Below are 19,603 nucleotides of genomic sequence, written 5' to 3'. Positions count from 1 at the left end.
ACAATGTTATTTGACACATATATAAATAGCTGTGCTGTATATGTGTTATGTTGATGACCATTCACAAATAAACATTTGGCCCAGCCTTTTGATTGGTCTGAGTAAAGGTTGCGTTAGCTTGTTAGGTCCTCACAAATTACACCAAAAGCATTGAAAGAGAAGAAATTCTGGCATTATTCATACTTTATACATGCATGTTTTGTGCCCATAAGACCTACATTAACCTAATTAAAAGTAATCACAGATTTCTGTTCCTAGGGATTTAGAAAAAAAATCACTAACAGCAGTTTTTACTGGAGAAGACCATTTCATCTCAGCACCAAGGGACTGTAGAAAGTTTCTCCCTTCCAGGCTTCTCTCTCTCTCTCTCTTGCTCTGTACTGTAATTTAACTCTGCACAGCATTGGCATGCTTTTAACCACAATTCTAAGCTGCAGAATTATAAAACACTGTTGCTGTTTATATCCACGAGCATAACTGTTGTACTGGGCACTAACCTGATAATGCTCGATGAACAACAATTCTAGCCAGCAGTGGAAAGCTTATTTATAGCCTAGCACTGCATATCTCCTTAGAAATGTCTCATTCAATATCCTTTAATTCACATATGCTTTTAGTGAAACTGTACCACTGCACTACAAGCAATATTTTACACACTGGGATGTAAAGATCCACCAATTCGAATTGGTTTTCTGGTCTCATTGCTGCTGCAGTGGTTCAAAACAGCATTTATTTAAGAATAAACTGTGAAGCAATGATGAGAAAATCGATACTCTCTGCGTGTGTTAAAATCTGATAACACAAGAACATAACTTATTTACTGTTAAATGTTTCTGAGTTTCTGTGAAACACAGCTCAAGTGATTTGTTCTCCAAAAATCATGACCATGTATTTTCACTAAATTGCTCTGCAGTGTCTTTCTCGATATCTCCAACTCAGGGCCTGTTTTCACTCAGACTGGCTGCTATTTATTAATATTTATAAGCTGACCCACCTCAATGTTCATTAATATTCATTAGTTAACAAGAGTAAGTTCCAATATGCAACGCTAACAAAGAATATGAGGAAAAAAGAGTCACGAAATGCTCACGGATATTGAAGTCCAGAAAGGCCATGTGTTGTTTCTTTTTTTTTTCTTGTGATCTCAAGATAACAAAAGTTGTTTTCTCGAGATCACGACATATTTTTCTCATTTGTTGAAATGCATTATTAGGCATACATACAGTACTATGCATCGTAGATGATAGCATCCATTTTTAACTTTCTGAATTAGTGCCTTTACAGGAAATGGCCGGGACAGTGGTAGAGTTGTGGCGAGTTTAGGAGACTATGTGGAGTTCAATTATATGTTTCCCAAATGCCTAATAATGCATTTCAACATATGGGAAAAATAAGTTCTGATCTAAAGAAAACAACTTTTGTTATCTTGAGGTCACTAGAAAAAAAAAAAAAGAAAAAACGCATGGCCATTCAAGGCGGCAAGAAGTCTCAGAGTGCTAAGTTTATAGCTACGTGGCTAGCTAATGTTATGGAGAAGCACTTGAGACCAGTGTTTTGTAATCTGTTATAATCTTAGCTTGAAAATGCTGATTCATTATTTAATGTCATAAAAAGCATGTACTAAACCATCTTTGTGCAGTTGCACTGATCTTTGTGTGTTCTCAGTGTTGTCCTTACAGAGACATGCTAAGTATAAGAAGCTGGATGATCCCAGAAAAACTAACATTACCCTCTGCTTATGGAAAGTCTGGCTTTGGAGAAAAGGTGAAGGGATTCTGTTGCTATATTTGCTCTCGTTCAAGCTTGACCTCGCAACAAAGCTGTATTTAACTTCCATTGAGCTGTAGTCAGTTGCACAGTACAATATATATTACTTCTACTGCTACTATTAGTTGTATTCATAATGCACTGTACATACAATGTAAAAGACACATTATCATTGGTGTTTATGTCTATGTGCAGAGATCTGTGAAAAGCCATCAGATGTTGCTGTGGCTGAATTTTTGGCAAACAGCCAAAAAAAGATGAAAAATCAAGTGTTGGCCAAAATTGGGTTTTTCTGCCTATAACATACAGTATTTCACCAAAATTATATGGAAATGGTATTATTTATTGCAAAGTTCATGTTGGTTAAGGAGTCAGTTTAAGGAGCTGTGGTTATAAACAGCTTGTACAGAGAGAGTTTGTATCACTGCTGAGCACACAAGTTCACATTTTCTGTATTGGTACAAATCAAAACAGCAATATCCAGTTATTTAGAAATATCAACTGTACTTTTTTAGCACTATTCTTTCTTTCTCTTTCTCTTCCTCATTCATTCGAGTGTGTGCCCATCAGCAGAGTCGCAATCAGAACAAACCTAATGGGAGGTTATTAGGCTTCCCGCACAGGGGCAAAGACTGCCATTTAACAAATGAGTCAGTGAAGTAAAATAACATTGAGAAATGAGCTCTCTGGACAACTAGCACACAAATAAGCCAAAAACATCTCAAGATCTCCAAATACTCAGGTTCACTCAGTCTGGATGTTATCAGCTGCATACTAATGGTTCACATTATAGCACACTAACACAGCATAGAGTCATGAAGATATATAGACAGGTCTCTATGACTATCACCATCTCCACCAACATCAAAATCAATTATATTATCGTTGTTAGTGCAGACATGTTTCTAATTATAAAGCATATAACAGAAACCCTGAAGGAGGTGTGGCCTCTGTGTCTGTCAGTCCCAGTAAAGGAACCGTGTTCAGTGTGCCTATCCGTCTCACTGAAAGAGTGCCTATGAGTCTTAGTAAAGGAGGCGTGGCCTCTGTGCCTGTCATCTCCAGGGAGGGAGGTGTGTCCTCTATGTCCATCAGTCCAAGAGAAGGATGGATGTCCTCCCATTTCTCAAAGCCAACAGTTTTTGCAAAAGTTTTTAGGTGATTGCCCTATAATCATATCATATTGCAATATATTTTATAATCACTAAAATTGTTTAAATCAATTTTATACATCACACACTCAATCAAATATCAAGAAGTGCACTATATTTTGAAGTACCTAAGAAAGCAGCACTGTAAAACTAAACTGGCCAAGAAAAAATGTACATTTTTTTGTTTTGTTTTGTTTTCCAAGTATTCTTTTAGTTATTTGTACTTGTACAAGTCTTCTCTAAGTCACTCTGGCACAGGGTTGATGCTTTCGGTGCTGATTGTAACAGCAGCAGTGACAATCATCACTACCGCTGTGAAGAAATAGGAGGAAAAAACAAGTGACACTTCAGATTTGGCTCGTCTTCATTACTATCATACTGCTCACCATCTCATCTCTCCCTCTTTCCCTGCCTCTAACAGGTGTGTCCTCATTTGATGAAAGACTGCATCACATGAGTAAGACAGTAAAGTGCTAACTCCCACTGTTTATGAGAGAGAGAATGGAAGAGAGTGCTAATTGAGCATCAGAAAATAGGGGTTAAAGTCTTCATTTGAAGAAGGGCACTCTCAGTTTTGTGCCAAAGCAGGCAAGGGTTGACTGCAGTGCCTGATCTGGAAAAAGTGGCCTTGCAGTGCCAGAGGGCCTCGCCAATCAGCTCACCAGTGCCAGGAGTGTGCTGCTGCTCAGCCGATCCCCGCTGTTCCCGCTGTGCCCATTAGCCATCGTAACCTACATATCCAGTCAGCCAAGAAAGCAAGAAGCACTCCAGAGGCATCAGTTGCTCTGTTCTCTTGTCTTACTATCTTTACAGTTTTCCACAGAAATACACATTAGAACAGATAAAGGCACTTTAACCTCAATAACCGTTTTCTTGCCGCTCTTCACTTCTTAAATAAAAGCTGTCATAATGCCTGTTAGAGACAGTTAGTTATAACTGTGTAAGTGTGTACATGCGTTTATGAGTGCAAAAATGAGGCACAAAGATAAAACGTTCAACACTTCATTAGTCTCCATCCCAGCCAGTCTGTGACGGGCACCTGTGACCTTCCCTGGCCATTATGCAGCTGATAGCAATGGCCATCTCCTCACTGATAGCTGCTATTAAACATTAACATTCAGACAAGGACATAGACAAAGGCAGCCACCCACATCCCCCTCACACAGCACCATCGTCGCACTGCAGTCCAGGCCACCAGATTACCAACACAGCTATAGGAAGTGCACATAGAGGGAGAGAAATGTATGGAAGAGAGATGACAGAAAGGAAAGGGGAAGAAAATAAAGGTAACTGTAGTGGTAACAGGTTAAAAAAAACCAAACAGATCACATGAACTACATGCCTGCTGGGTAATGACACACTGATGCTAGAGTGCCCTAAATTGTTTAATTTTTCTTGGAACTGGTAATTTTTTAAAATGGGTCTGACCATTCATAACCATCAGGCTTAAAAGCTTCCATGGGTGTCTGGGTTTCTATATATAAAATAGTCAAACAGGTGGGAGGGGTTTAGTAAGCTAATACACACTTTACCCTTTAACTCCTGGATGTAATGCTGATATTATGGAAGAATTTGCATGACCTGAATCCAAGTAGTCATTTTAGTACAGCGTCAGTGGCACTATTATCATGGTATGCCTTCAAAAAGATAGATAGCTGCCTTCATATTTATATGTGTGTACATGCACTAATCTAGCTGACTGCCATTACGCCATCCAAATTTACATTTTTGTGCATGAATGATGTGGATGAGTTACAACACAAGAGTCAGGCCAGATCATCCTGATATAATCAATAAGAAGTAATGGTGAGGTTTTTTTTTTTTTTTTAATAATGGTGAGTTTTAATGAGGAACCTCAGAGACAGCTGGTGCTTGTACAAATGGGGCAATAAAGGTCTGACTGACCTTTAGAAAGGTTTTTTATGTTTAATGGTTGGTGGGTTGAATGGACGGATGGATGGATGATTGGATGGAACACTGGCAAAAAAAGTCTGTATGTGTGTACTGTATGTATGAAACATTCAGTAGGTAGAATAGATACATGGATAAATGGATGGATGGTTGGGTGGATGGATAGATGGAACACTGTCATTGAAGTAGGATGGATGGATGGATGGATGGATAGAACACTGTCAAAGAAGTATGTACATTAGGTAGTTAGACCATTTGATGCATTGTACTTTTCTGTTCCCCAGGATCCAATGTAAAACATACAGCAGTGATCCATAATGCCCAATTAAGTATCTTATGTTGCTTCTATACAATTATGTTCCTTTAAGGTGTAAGGTATAAAAGAAGCATCTGTGACGGTACCACTCCAGTGACAAGTGTTTGTATCTTAAAATCCCAGTTTAGTACCTTTTTCCTAAGCGAACTGCACAATGAATAATACATAATCCCCAATGTTACCAGCAGTGCTAATTAGAGTAGAAACTAGAAGAGCAGGCTCATAGTACAATCTCCATCATAATGTTGATATTTCAAATGTTTGTGATGGGTCTCTCATGTGCATTTAGATGCAAATGATGAGATTCGCTTATACTCAGCACTTAGCTTTGATGTTGTCCAGGTATTTTATGCCTAAAGCTTAAAATAATCTGCAATGATCACTGAAGAACAGTACAATGTTTTTTTTATCATCTTCCTACAGACACCATTACATCACTAAGCCATCATCGCTTATATATTTTACTATTGTTAAAATATTTTAGGCCAAACTTCCTGCCCCTGATCCATAAAACCATCCCTAAACCATTACAAATGGCAATGTATAACTCTGACCTGTAAGTCTGTATGTGGTTCTCTTCATGTTAATACTAAATCAGGTCAGACAGATCAAACACTGAGACATTTCTTATACAGCGAGTAATCAGATGCCTGTCACTGATGTAGCCTTATTCTCACTGTCACACAATCTCTGTCTGCAGTCAACCGAGTCACAGTCAGCTCCACAGCAGGCCTATACACATCTGTGTGTGTGTGTGTTTCTCTTTCGTTTTCTTTCTTTGAACAATCTATGATGTCTGTTTGTCTCTGTAGTTTGCTCACTACCATGTGACGGTGTTTCACCAACTGAAGGACAGTGTGTGTACTTCAAGCTTCTTTTCAGCAAGCGACCTGTGAGATACAGATAATAAATGACACTGTTGATAAAAATACTCATTAGGAGGAATCAAAAGACTTCAGAAGACTCAAGAACCTTCTTGCTCTACCATGAACTATGACCACACATACACATGCATGCAAACCCCTGTATTAACAATACCACTGAAAAAAATTCCAATGAACTATACATTACTGTAGGTAAATATCGCTACATCCACACTGCTACCTAAATTTAACCTTAACTTAATTTCCTCCTTCCCCCAGAAGCATCCTTATAAAGACCAAAAGACCTTAATAAAGACCAAAAGACAAATTAAAAGCAGAGTAGAGGACCACACAAAGGACAACAGGCCAGCTTTGGAGGTGACATAGTTTCCTTGCATGGATTTCTTCCTTAGAGATGGTAATCCAGTCACGTGGTGTCGAACAGTACGCCTCCTGTTTTGTGCAGACATGATCCTTCATTTGCAGATTCTGGTAAAAAATCTAAACTGGAATCTTGACTGAAAGCCAATCATAAGGAATGTGGCTTCCCAGCATTCACCAAAATATTAAATATATTCCACTGAAGGGAAATAGTAATGCTACAGCACACAGAGACATCCTATACAATTGTGTGCTTCCAACTTTGTGGCAACAGTTTGGGGAAAACCCACATATGGGTGTGATGGTCAGGTGTCCACAAACTTTTGGTCATATAGTGCATACACACACACACACACATACATACATACATACATACATACACACATAGCACATTCATTTACAGCATTCATTCACTCATCCTTAGTAACCTCCTGGCCGAGGCTGCAGTGGCTAAATTAGGCTAGTGGGTTGTTTATACTTTGAGAAATAGAACCAAGCAAATAAGTTAGACAATACTGAGTGCAGGTACAAGCAAAAAATAATAACTGTGTGCAGAATTTAAAAAATAGTTGAGACCAATTCGAGTGATGTATAATTGGAGCATGAAACAGTTACAGTGCCATTGTGACACACCCCTAAACATACACAGTTACACACATACATACAGTACATGTTTAAATGAATACAATTAGTTGACTGACAGAATCTCGGTCTACCAGTAATGCTAAGATTGATTAGAAGACTTGTTGCCTCAGAAACTCAGTCCAAGAGAAACCCAGAGAGCCATCACACTTCCCTAGAGGACACAAATCTCATTAAAAGGCCTGCAGCATATTTGCATGATGGCCAGCGATAACTTAAAGCTCCAAACACATCACAGCCCATCAGGACTGACCAGACAGTCTCCTCTCTGTGTATTACAAGTGTGTGTATAAAATGTTTCTGTCTTAAAATTCCCAACATGCAACACCACATACATAGCCAGGCACCTGTGCAAGTTACATGGATCCCTGTTTTGATTACATAAACACACTCTGGTATATATGCACAGGAGCCAAATAGAGCACATGCACGCATACAAAGACACACACACACACACAGATGAAATTACCTGAACTGTAATCAAAATGTAGCCTTATGTGACTTGACTGTGTAGAGCTGCCAGAAATTAAGAAGGACCAAAAAGGAAAATTGGAAAATTGTATTTTAGGCAATGAGCTCTCAATCTGGTGGGCAAGAGACACACACATTTGTCACACACGATCCTACATTTCCCCACAAAACCCCATTTGCCCTGAGACTCTATCCTATGATTTGATTTCTGTGTACCTTCTGAGTCCCCCACAGAAACATCACACACACAATCCTCTCAATGACATGACCACCTGTCTGCCTGTGTTTAATCAGCTCATTGCAGATCAGTTAGAGCTCATCGATCTGCTGCTTCGGTAGGAATGAACAACGCTGGTCTACAGGCATTGCCAATGTCAGGCCACCGTACAACAGATTGCACACACACACACACAAAAGCACTTGTGTGTGCTTTAAACCAATTCTGTCACAGTTGTTCTCACTGACTTGACTGCTCATTTCAGTAAATTATTAATGTGTACCTTAAGCTTACATTTGTTTGTATGTGAACTGAAATTAAATGGATGCATTAGTAAACAATTTTTATCAGATTCTTTTATTAGAATTTTCAACTGGAATTATTTAAGATGTATATTTGGAAATAAATGAGTTAAAACTGCAGTAGAACAGTAAAATTGCAGTGGTAATATACCGTTGTCAATATGTAGTCCTGCAAAAAATACTGTTTTGCGCTCTAAAAATACAGTGCAATTTGCAGTTAATGTAAACAAACATTATAGTGTGAATGCTGTAGATGTTATTTAGAGTAACTACGTGCTAGCAGCAAGTTGCTGTAAATTTACAAGGTAATAAAAAAACCTGTAGAGCAGGTTTACAACTGAATTTGCTAAGTGAAAATGGTGTATATGTGTATATATTTTTATACATAAAAACATGTACATACATGTATTAAAAAAATAAATAAAGACTTTGGCAAGAAAAGTTTCAGCAGCAGAAAGAGAACTTTGGTGAAAGATCAGTTGGTCACAAGGACTGTGACAGTTCAATCCATTACAAAAATCCCAAATGACACCGTGAGCCATCCATATTTGTTATTTGGGCCAGAGAGAGAGAGAGAGAACGAGAGAGAGAGAGAGCAGGACTCTCCACCAAAGAACAGAGATCTTCTTGTCTCTGTTGAATTCCACCATCCACTCGGGCTTGGAATGGACACACCAGAACAGCATATAAATGTGGCCCTTTCTTCCTGTGTGTGTGTCTGTGTGTGTGTGTGTGTGTGTGTGTGTGTATGTGTATGTGTGCTGTTCTACACTGCTCACCATCAGCACATCATAGAAGCAGCAATTACTCATCTTTGATTTATGATTATGTATGCATGCGTGTGTATATGTGTGTGTGTGAGAGAGAGAGAATGTAACAGAAGGAAAGAGACAGACTGAAAGAGATTGTCTAATGATTCTGATGTCCATTTTCTCAAACCACATTAACGCACCAAGCAATTTGAAAAGCAGTGCATCCAGACATGCCAGCCATCTAATTTAGTAGATTGCAGAGGAGCTGAGTTGTGTTGGGCAGGTAGCCGTGAACATGGCAGGCCTAACCTGTGTCGAATTAACACCTACAGTGTCTATTTGTGCCTGGGTGTTAATTTGGCACGGTAGGTGTTAATTCAGCACTGACGGTGTGTGTTTGACACTGTAGCTGTCAAATCAACCCTGTAGGTGTTGTTTCAACACTGTGTGGAACAAACCTGGAGGCGTTTAAAAAAAAAAAAAAAAACAGAATGCAACACATGAAGCCCACAGTGACAGATGAATAATAATTAGCTGAATTATCATAGAGATCATATAGCCTATGAAAAGAGCTGTTGAATGCCAGTGTTTTAGGTAAGGCTGAGACATATGTAAATGTTCTTACCTGATGATGAGATGATCAGAAGATGACAGAAATCCTTGATTTAGGTGTCGTGTTGTGTGGAGTGGACAGTCTGTACTTCCCTCGCCTGTGGTTTTCTTCTCACTGCCAAACTCCAAATATTCTCATGTGAACTGAAAACCTTTATCAAGCATCTAGCATTTTACTACCACTTGTTTTTGTTGAGGTTGCTGTCAGGAATCCTGTCTACAGAGATAGATAGCCTGTGTGATGAGGCTGACAGGAAACAAGGAGAAAGTGAATAGCCGGGTCTGATCTCTTCATCCAAACGCAGCGCCTCTGATCCGAGTCTCCTGGGCTTAAAATAGCGCGGCGTTTCGTCACTGTTTAACGAGAACCTCCTTTTTTTTCTTTCCAAAACTGTCAGTGTGAATTCATCTTGTTAAATCCGTCAGCATGTCTGTCCATCCGTCTGCATGTTTCTAGTGGTGATGGGAGGCGTAGTGCTCCAGCGTCGGGAGGAGATGCTGCGCGTTTCCGATCTCCCCTCACTCGCATAGGCATCTCTCTCTCTCCCTCTCTCTCTCTCTCTCTCTCTCTTACAGCTCTCTGAGATGATGCTCCAGGCCCCGCCCCCTAGCTTGTCGCCTTGACAACGCTCGCATCCCACCTACAGGCTCCAGGGCTTGGAGTTAACACACATTTAGCACATAACCTCACTGGCTGTCCTGCCTTTTATAAAGCACTGTGTTTTCTCAGCCACTCTGCGACCATCGAAATGCAGAGGATGAACATCTCTCTCTCTCTCTTTTTCTCTCTCTCTCTCCGTCATCTGGATGATGCACATCAGGATGACGTCAGAAACCCGTCGTTAAAGCGATACGCACTTTTTTTTTCTGCTTAGAATCCCATGCACCCATAATATTCCAGTGTATAGTACTCTACAATGATGACAATGAATGTGACCCACCTCACATTCATTTACATTTATGCCATTTGCCAGAGCAACGTACAATTATCTCATTTATACAACTGAGCAGTTGGGGGTTAAGGGCCTTGCACAGGGGCCCAGTGGTGGCAGCTTGGTGATGCTGGGATCTGAACTCTCAACCGTCCAATCAGAAGGTCAGTGTCATGACCACTGAGCTACCATTTCCCCACATTCAATATACCACAATGCCAAATGAGTACTACACTAATTGCTAATGTCTAATCTCTGTCCTGTTCTACTTCCTTTTTTCCATAAACGGCACAGATCCAAGTTTAATTAAGTTACATACCATACAGTGGAGTCTAAAAGTCTGAGAGCACTAATGAAAATGCTTCTTTTTTGCATTCCTTTCTCATTTAATAGAACAATTTTCATTACAAATTATATCATTGGCAACAGCTTGAGTGCAAAGTAGAATCTTCGAAATATTTACATGAAATTCAGAGTTTCTTAGTATTTGGTACGTCCCCTTTTTGCTTTAATGACAGTGTGCACTTGAGCTGTTTGTGCAAAACCTTATGATCCGTCTTAGATCCAATCCATCATTGTGTCGTCTGAACACATTATTCAAAAGAAGAGATTAGGCATGAGGAAAATCTGACCTTTTGTACAGAGTTAACATGGTCCATCCATCCATTTTCTGTACTGTTTATCCACCACAGAGTCACAGGGGAGCCTGGAGCCTATCCCAGAGGACTCGGGGCACAAGGCGGGGGACACCCTGGACAGGGTGCCAGTCCATCGCAGGACACAATGGCACACACATTCAAACACTATGGACAATTTGGAAATGCCAATCAGAAATGCCTATAAGGGTCTTTGTCTTTGGACTGGCGGAGGAAACCAGAGTACCTGGCAGAAACCCCCTAAGCACGGGGAGTACATGTAAACTCCACGCACACAGGCGATTCAAACCCCTAACCCTGGAGGTGCAAGGCAACAGCGCTAACCATTAAGCCACCATGCCCCCAGTTAACATGGTCAGTATCACAAATTTGCTGACATTTAAATATTGACCTAGAAATAGTGGAGAATCATGAACATTAAATATTCAAGATATTGCACATTTACTTTCTTTGTTTTAAATATTTAGAAATTCTAAAACCTTCTGTTTATTTCCAATTTTTAATGAAAAAAAAAATAGCCCAGATTTTCAATGTGGTTTCAGACTTGCACACTCTTTCACTCTTTCAATGTGGTTTCAGACTTGCACACTCTTTCTCTCTCCCTTTGTCTTCCCTGCGGAAAACTTTCAGTCAAACTTGATCAAACTACCAGCTACTACCATAACTACCAGCTACGAAATCACAGGCTGAGCTCATCAATCTGGTAGACCATCTTCACCAGCTGGTAAGTTATTTTCCAGCTACCTTATTACTTGACTAAACCGATCAATACATTCTGAGATTTTCGAACTGTCCTAGTGTTGTGTTATTTTCTTAAATAATAACTTGCCAATGATGTAACATTAGTAGCAGCCATTCAGAAACTGCTTCCTTTTTACCAGCACACACTCAGCTTGTGTTTTGGCAGCTGGTATCTAGTCAGACTAAGCTGGATTTTTCAGCAACATTTCCCTGTGTCTGCTCATCCACCCATTCTCTCTCGCTTCTTCACACTGACACTGAAAAAGCATACATTAAAAATGCAATGTACCCCGCAGCTGACAGAGAGTGCATCAGCTGACCTTACTGAGATTAGATAACATCACTGCAACCAGCAAACTGATTCGGCTTGCAATGTTACAAGTAGTTTACATTTTATAGCCTAGTTACACATTAACATACATCACATGTTCTGGCATAAACTCAAACCTTTATATCATAGCAGATACAAGTCAGATGTGCGTTGCATACTTCTCAACAAGAACTTAAAGCTACTTGGATGAGTAGAATCTTGTGAGAGCTAAACACATTGATTAAGTCTAATGATTAAGCAAACCTAAAGTGTCATATTTAGCTGTTCTGAGGTCATTTGAGAAGTAATCATCACTACTGCTTAGGTAGTCTTGGAATGCAAGTTTTTCTGTATAAGTATGCAGGCTTTAGCATTCTACCACTACATTATCAGGATATCACTGTTTCCATATTGAATTTGACAACTGGACAACTGGACATAGCTAGTTACAGCCATGGTGACATAACATATTGCAGCTTTGTGACAGTGATGTGTCATCTGAGGCCTGATTTCCTGACTGACCTGACACATTGGTTAAAGATGCAATTTTCTGTACAGTTGAAATTAATTAAGGGTGGCATGGTGGCTTTGCAGTAGATAGCTTTCCTGCCTCACAGCTCTGTAGTCCCTGGTTAGTTTCTGATCTCGGATTAATGTGTGTCCATGTAGGTTTCCTCCAGGTTCTCCAATTTCCTCCCATTTCCAAAAATAACAGGCCAGTAGGTGGAATAAAAACACCAAATTCCCCCTAGGTGTGAATGTGTGTGGGCATTGTGCCCTGTGATGGATTGCTGTTCCATCCAGGATGTATTCACACCTCAGACCCAGTATTCCCAGGATACGTTCTGGATCCACCATGACCTTGACGACGATAAAGCACTTATTGAAAATGATTTAATTGAAATTATATTCTTCATTCATTTTCTGTAGAGACAGATGAAAATCCTGTACAGAGCATTAAGGGAGTGAGAGCATTTTAGCTTTCTGTAATTGAGTTAGCACGAATACTACCAGTTAGATAGTTGAACGTTATATGGCAGTGGATCTTGTCATGTGGTACATCTCCCTTTCTAGATCTCTTAAAGAGTCTAGACCTCTTAATAAGCAAGCCAAAGGACACAGTGACAAGAAAACTCCATAATACAGGAAGAAACCTTGAGACTCAAAAATGGAATCCCAATTGCACTTATTGCATAATTATTTATCAAGTTTCAAGGAACCTAATATTATAAAGTAAACAGGTTACTCTTCAACCTTTACAGTGTAACATTGAATAATAGGATACCTTCTGAAATTGACAGCTATTTATGAATAACTTATAATCAGGGCAGGAAACAGGCATTTTAAATGCAAATAATTATAACCTCTGAAACCAATGACAAAGACAGATATTGTAGCGTATATGGTTCAGGCACACTGTTATCAACATCAATTATATGAAATTGAACTTAGAGTGAAATTATTAATCACAGCCCAGAGTAATCAAGTAATCACGTAGACAATTTATCAGAGAGTCTCATGAAACAGTGCCAGGCAAACAGGCAGATGTTTTTATAGCCCATCTAACCTGTGAGACTTTCTTGTGTGGTCTGTGATTCCATTTTAGTCTTAATTAAGCTGACTCTGGCACCTACAGTGAGAGATAGAAAGAGAAGAAAAGAGAGAAGCTGAATGAAATGAATAATGGACAGTATTCCAAGAACTTCTGCCTTCATTTAGAGAACCTGGGCAAAGTATCACCATGGATTCAAAGGATCAAAATACAATATTAAAAAATATATATATATATATATATATATATATATATATACATACATATATATGTATACATATATATGTATACATATATATATATATATATATATATATATATATATATATATATATATATATATATATATATGTATAAAATATTGGAACATTTAAAAAAAAATAATATACATATATTCATCCAAATAATGCATTGGCTAAAAAATATGTATAAATTTGCATAATTAATAACACAAAAAAATCTAGTTTTTCAATGTTTTTCAAAATTTAAATGTTTATTTCACTGTAAATACACTCTCAGGAGAAAGAATCTTACAGAAGATTTTGTTGGAATATTGTTTTTTACTGTTTAATCAAGAAAATACCATACATTTACAGAAACAGTAAATATCTTCTAACATTTAATGTTTATAAATGAAATTGACCTGTATATTATGTTGCCACATACTGTACATTGACATGTATCAGGAAATGAGCTTTCCCCTTTCAGATAATGTAGTGGTCACAAGTGGACAAAAGCAGTGAAATAAATATTTTTTATATTTTTTGATATTTTATTATTACAGTTCAATAGTAGATATGTCATTGATTCAGTTTATCCAAAAATCTGAAAAATGATTAACAGCGAAAATTGTTGTTGCTACCTGTAGTGTCTTGCCGTTAATTACGGATTATAACCATATATGTTTAGCGTATGTCATTAGTCTATTTATTGTGCTATGGATACGTGAATGTGACATCATTTTAAGGCCTACTGAAGCTCTACCTTCTACACTTTAGTTTTGTGGAGATATTTGCTCAAGTTCATGAGCCTGTATGAAGTCTACACCAAAAGCACAAAATAATATTGAACCGCTCATGCAAAGACAACAAACTGAAGAGACAAAAAATTGGTTATCACTGGCGGCTTTCATCTTCATATGAAGTGAGTTAGGTGGCAGCAGGTGCATCTAAATCTGTTAAAGCAATCTAAACATCTGCCTGAGGCAGAGCTGGGACCAGAGCTTTGGTCTCAGAGGATGTGTGTGTGTCTGCCTGAGCTATGCTTCAACAGTGACTGAAAACAAAACGACCCCGACCTGGGACCTTGTTGAAGCTGACTGATTTTGACCAGAACAGTCAGCTGAAGAAGTCATAACTGGCTAGATTAAGTAGACAAACATGTTGGTGTTAAGAATATCATTAATGTGATACTTTGACTGCGTTACTAGTGTTTGTAGCATTCCTGAGTATTAACACTTTGTCCAACCCTTTGTGTTTTTTTTTTTTTTCTGTAACACTTCTATTCCTCCTACAGCTGCCTCACACTCATTTCTGGTCACTTGGTGGAAATTTCATCTTGTGGTTCTTGTATCACCATCAGCTACTTCACAAGCTCTGTGTTTGGGTAAGATTCTAACCATGTACGTCACTTTGGATAAAAATATCTGCTAGATGTAAATGCAAGAGTACTTATAGTGAAAGTAATAAATCAGGTATAGGCATGATTTATCAGCGAAAGCATGAGCCATATTATGCTTCCATATTCACTTTTGTGCAAGTATTTTGTCAAAAGCCCAGCAGAGCTTCATTTAAGCTGTACATTAGGCTGAAATGAATTCTGATAGCCAGCATAGTCACATATTTTTCACTCCTCGCTCTCTCACACTTCCTCCTTTCTCTGATTGAATCTATGTTTGATGTCAATCTCGTTAAGTGACCGGTGAAAAGGTGCTTTGAAGTTTCTTAAAGGATTTTTCGCTGTGGTTCACTCCACAGGGTCTTTAAAAAGATGATTTACACACACGCTGACTTTTATACGCCCACACACAGCAGTCCATGAACACGCCACGCTATTAAAGCATCGTACTGTCATGAAGTAAAATCTTAAAGTGGACACACTTTATACTCTCAGAAAAACAGATACTGTACATTTACCTTTTTTGAGATGTTATACACTCAAGTGCATCTTTTGTACCTTTATTATGTATTTTGTACTTTGAATGCATGCCGTGTACCTTTAAGACTTATGAAAAGTACTAATTAGATCTTAAATAACACTGTTGTCCCTTGGAGCTTGAGATGTAAATGTACAAGAATTAACTTAAAAAATATATATATATATATATATATATATATATATATATATATATATATATATATATACACAGAATATGTAAGTCATGTACACATCTAAAACATGTATATTGGGTGGTTGAAAGCTAGAAGTATAATATTTGTTAATCTGAGCTCGTGACTCATGCCGTAGGCAGGCAGGAGTGAGATTCTGTGAAGGCACTCACCTTTCCTTTCATACAAAGAAACACTTATTCTCTTTTTGATTCTAACACCTAGACGATACTGAACTCACTCTCACACCCCTATCGCCACATTCACCACAATCACACCTTAACCCACCTACAGATCATCTAACACACACACACACACACACACACACACAGTGCAGGCATCTCTTATAACATGGAACACAGCAGATTTACACCTTGCTATTCGCATATGGGACTAAATCCCTTTTCGCACAACAGGAGGCCATGTTTGGCTGTTTGACAGAATCGTGAAACTGAAGAATACTCCCTATCCTACAGCAAAACTGAGGGAAATCTTTTAATGCCTTGCTGATAGCACTTTTGTTTATTATAAAGCCAAGCTGACAGCCTCCGCCTCAGCCTCTCCAAAGCTGCATCTGAACTGCACCATGACACCTGTCACCACCATGAACATCAGACAGAGGCAGGCACTGGTGTCAAAACACTTTCAGTCTAGACAGCAGGATGCAGATGGCATTGCGTGCTATGTGAGTTTGTGTGCTAAGTCATAGTTAGCATAACCTGTGGTGACATAAATTTGGATTGTTGGCTTGTTGACAATCAGCATGATTCTTCGGCACTTAGTTGAAGTAGATCACCAACAGTACAAATGTAAATGATGGAAATGCTACAAATGCTGCTCAAATCAAGTTTGTCCATGTTAGCAGTTTTCATGGACCTTTTTCAATAAGGAATACATGGTATTAGAACATATACTCACCGGCCACTTTTTTAAGAACACACATACACCTTCTGATTCATAAAATTATCCAATCAGCCAATTACATATATGTGGCAGCAGCACAATGCAGTAAATCATGCAGGTACAAGTCAAGAGCTTCAGTTAATGTTGACTTCTGAAAGTATTTCAGAAACTGCTGATCTCCTGGGCTTTTCATACACAACAGTCTCTAGAGTTTACACAGAATGGTGTAGAAAGCAAAAAACATCCAGTGAGGGGAGGTTTTGAGACTGGTTCGAGCTGACAGGAAGGCTACGGTCACTCAAATAACCACTCTTTACACCTATGATGAGCAGAAAAGCATCTCAGAATGCACAAGTCAAATCTATAGATGGATAGACTATAACAGCAGAAGACCACATTGATTTCCACTCCTGTCAGCCAAGAACAGAAATCTACAGGGGGCACAGGATCACAGATGATTGGGAAAATGTCACCTGGTTTGTATGATTTTATGCATTGCGCTGCTGCCACATGATTGGCTGATAATTGGATAATTGCATGAATAAGCAGAAAGGGAAATGCAAACGTATAAATTCTTTTCCCTCTTCACTATTAATAAATTAACATATACCATGCAAGTATTTTTGTAATAAAGGAACATCTGTGAAATCTAATACAATAAACGTATTGCTGGTGCAAATTAAAAGATTTTTTATTCATTTTTTCTTGAAACTATGTACATATCTGTACTCAAACATATCACGTGAGACTATATGAAATACTGAAAGAATTGTGCCAAATGTATAATTCATAGCCTATTCAAAACACCCGAAGTTCTGTGAGGAAGATGTCTGGGGTGGAAGAAACCTGGCTAAATCTGACTTTTCTCCTCACTGAAATGCTTCAATGGCAGCAACCTGTGGTATCAGGTTGTGTTGCTGCCTCACACCTCCAGGGTCTCTGGTTTGATCCTACACTTGGGCTACTGTTTGCAAGGAGTTTCCACTTGGGTTTCCTCCAGGTTTTCCAGTTTCCAACAACCTTCTAAAAACATGCCGGTAGCTATGCTAAAAAAAAATGCCCCTAGGTATGAAAGACACCCATTGTTGCTGGGATAGGCTCCAGATCCCCTGCGATCAGGATAAAGCGGTTACTGAAGATGTCTCATGAAATAATTCAGTAGAATTATGGTGCATATTTTCCATGACAGAATATAATTTTACGGTGTTTTTAAGACGTTTTCTCCCCATTCCCAAGGCCTTTTGCACCAGGAGTTTGTATGGAAACAAATTTTGAACAAGGGTCTAGCCCAGATTTTTATTTATTTTCATTTACTATTGAACAAAAAAAAAACCACATACTTTTTATGCATTTATAGTTACATTTAATGTTGTGGAAAATCCTTGAAGCAAGTTCCTGTTAACACTTACATTTTAGAGGCTATAAACAGCTATTCTCGCACAAGCTTCTTTTTTTTCTCTCTCTCTCTGTTGAAGTTAAAATTTTGAGCTTGCCATGTTACTGAGGAACCACAAAGTGCAAAGTCCTCTGTCCTGAAGACTTTCCCATGGCAGAAAACATAAAGGAACAGCTTTACCTCAAAGCACTGTATTCTTTCATACATTTAAAAAAAAAAGTCTCCTTACAGAAAGGTTCAACAGAACATCTGCCATAAAGTCCATGTGAATGAGCTGTTACTATAGAAACAATAAGTATAGAATGAGTAAATAATATAAACCTGTGAATTTGCCTTGCAGGAGGAACTACATCATAACTGTGCAGGTACCGAAAATTCAAGAAAATTCAACATTGTTGTGGTATAAAATCATTTAATAAACTTTAATAAGGACAATAAAAGGATGTTGTCTCATAATTTGCTAAAAGGTACACAAAGCAGAAATGGCGTATTATTTAGGTCACAGTGGATCTGGAGCCTATGCCAGAAATACTGCATATAAGGTACAGGAAGAAACATGTGAAACTCAGCACAGACAGTAACTGAACCTCTGACCCTGGAGCACTGAGGCAGCAAAACTACCTGCTGTGCCGCCATGCTGTCCTGGAATTCATCTGTGTAAAAAAAAAAAAAAAAATCTGCAATGATATTGAAGAACCCAGATTAAATTTGATCCTGGGTACAGACTCGAGTATTCAGGCCAGGTGTCATAATTCAGACACTAGACATCAACCATGAATTCAAACCTTCTCTTGTGTCTTTATGTTATGCAGTAAATTGAATTACATAAAGTATTATGTTATAGAATGGATTTTTCTCCTACTTGCATAAAGCAAAGCAGTGGAGCAGAGATAAATGTATTCGGCAGAGTTTCATTCTTGCCAACAGAGAACTGTTAATAACAATTCTGTTGGCAACTACAGTATAAGGCTGTAGGACAGAGCTCCACTGTAGCAAAGTAGGAAAACTAGGCAGCACAAGTGCATTAAAAAGCACCTCAGGACTTCCTAGGATGTCTGACAGAGCAAGCAAATGTTTTTGCTCACGCTTAAATCTTAATTAAGAAGCAGTGACCTCCATGTCAATCCGCTGCCAGTCGAGTGAACGGGCATCTGTGTGAATGGCTACCACCTGGCACTGGCAGAGGAACACAGGCAGTCGCCGGGGGCAACGGAGACTGCCATCCCTCTGCTTCTTTCTCCCTCTTTCTCTCTCTTCTCTCAGTCTCTCGCTGTCTCTCATCCGTGTGATCAGAGACAGATTGCTAAGTTTGGTACTAATGGGATGTAGCGTGTGTGTGTGCATGTGTGTTCACAGTCTCACACTCCCTTGGCATCTGCTGTTAACTGATGTCATCTGAGC

At 38.8% G+C, this 19,603-nt stretch overlaps 1 protein-coding gene across 2 annotated transcripts in view; it reads right to left on the bottom strand.

Moving 5' to 3' along the window:
* nlgn2a (neuroligin 2a) overlaps positions 1-10,148 on the bottom strand; it is a 161,892-nt gene extending 151,744 nt beyond the window's left edge. For both annotated transcript variants that reach the window (XM_026936982.3, XM_026936983.3), the window contains exon 1: positions 9,399-10,148. The gene's annotated coding sequence lies outside the window, so the exon portion shown is untranslated. The remainder of the gene's footprint in view (positions 1-9,398) is intronic.
* Between the last annotated feature and the right edge of the window lie 9,455 nt (positions 10,149-19,603).

The sequence above is a fragment of the Pangasianodon hypophthalmus genome, chromosome 4, assembly GCF_027358585.1.
Source record: "Pangasianodon hypophthalmus isolate fPanHyp1 chromosome 4, fPanHyp1.pri, whole genome shotgun sequence".
Classification (NCBI taxonomy): Eukaryota; Metazoa; Chordata; class Actinopteri; order Siluriformes; family Pangasiidae; genus Pangasianodon; species Pangasianodon hypophthalmus.
The sequence above is the reverse complement of the archived record's forward strand: the minus strand, read 5'-3'. Positions and strand labels throughout refer to the sequence as shown.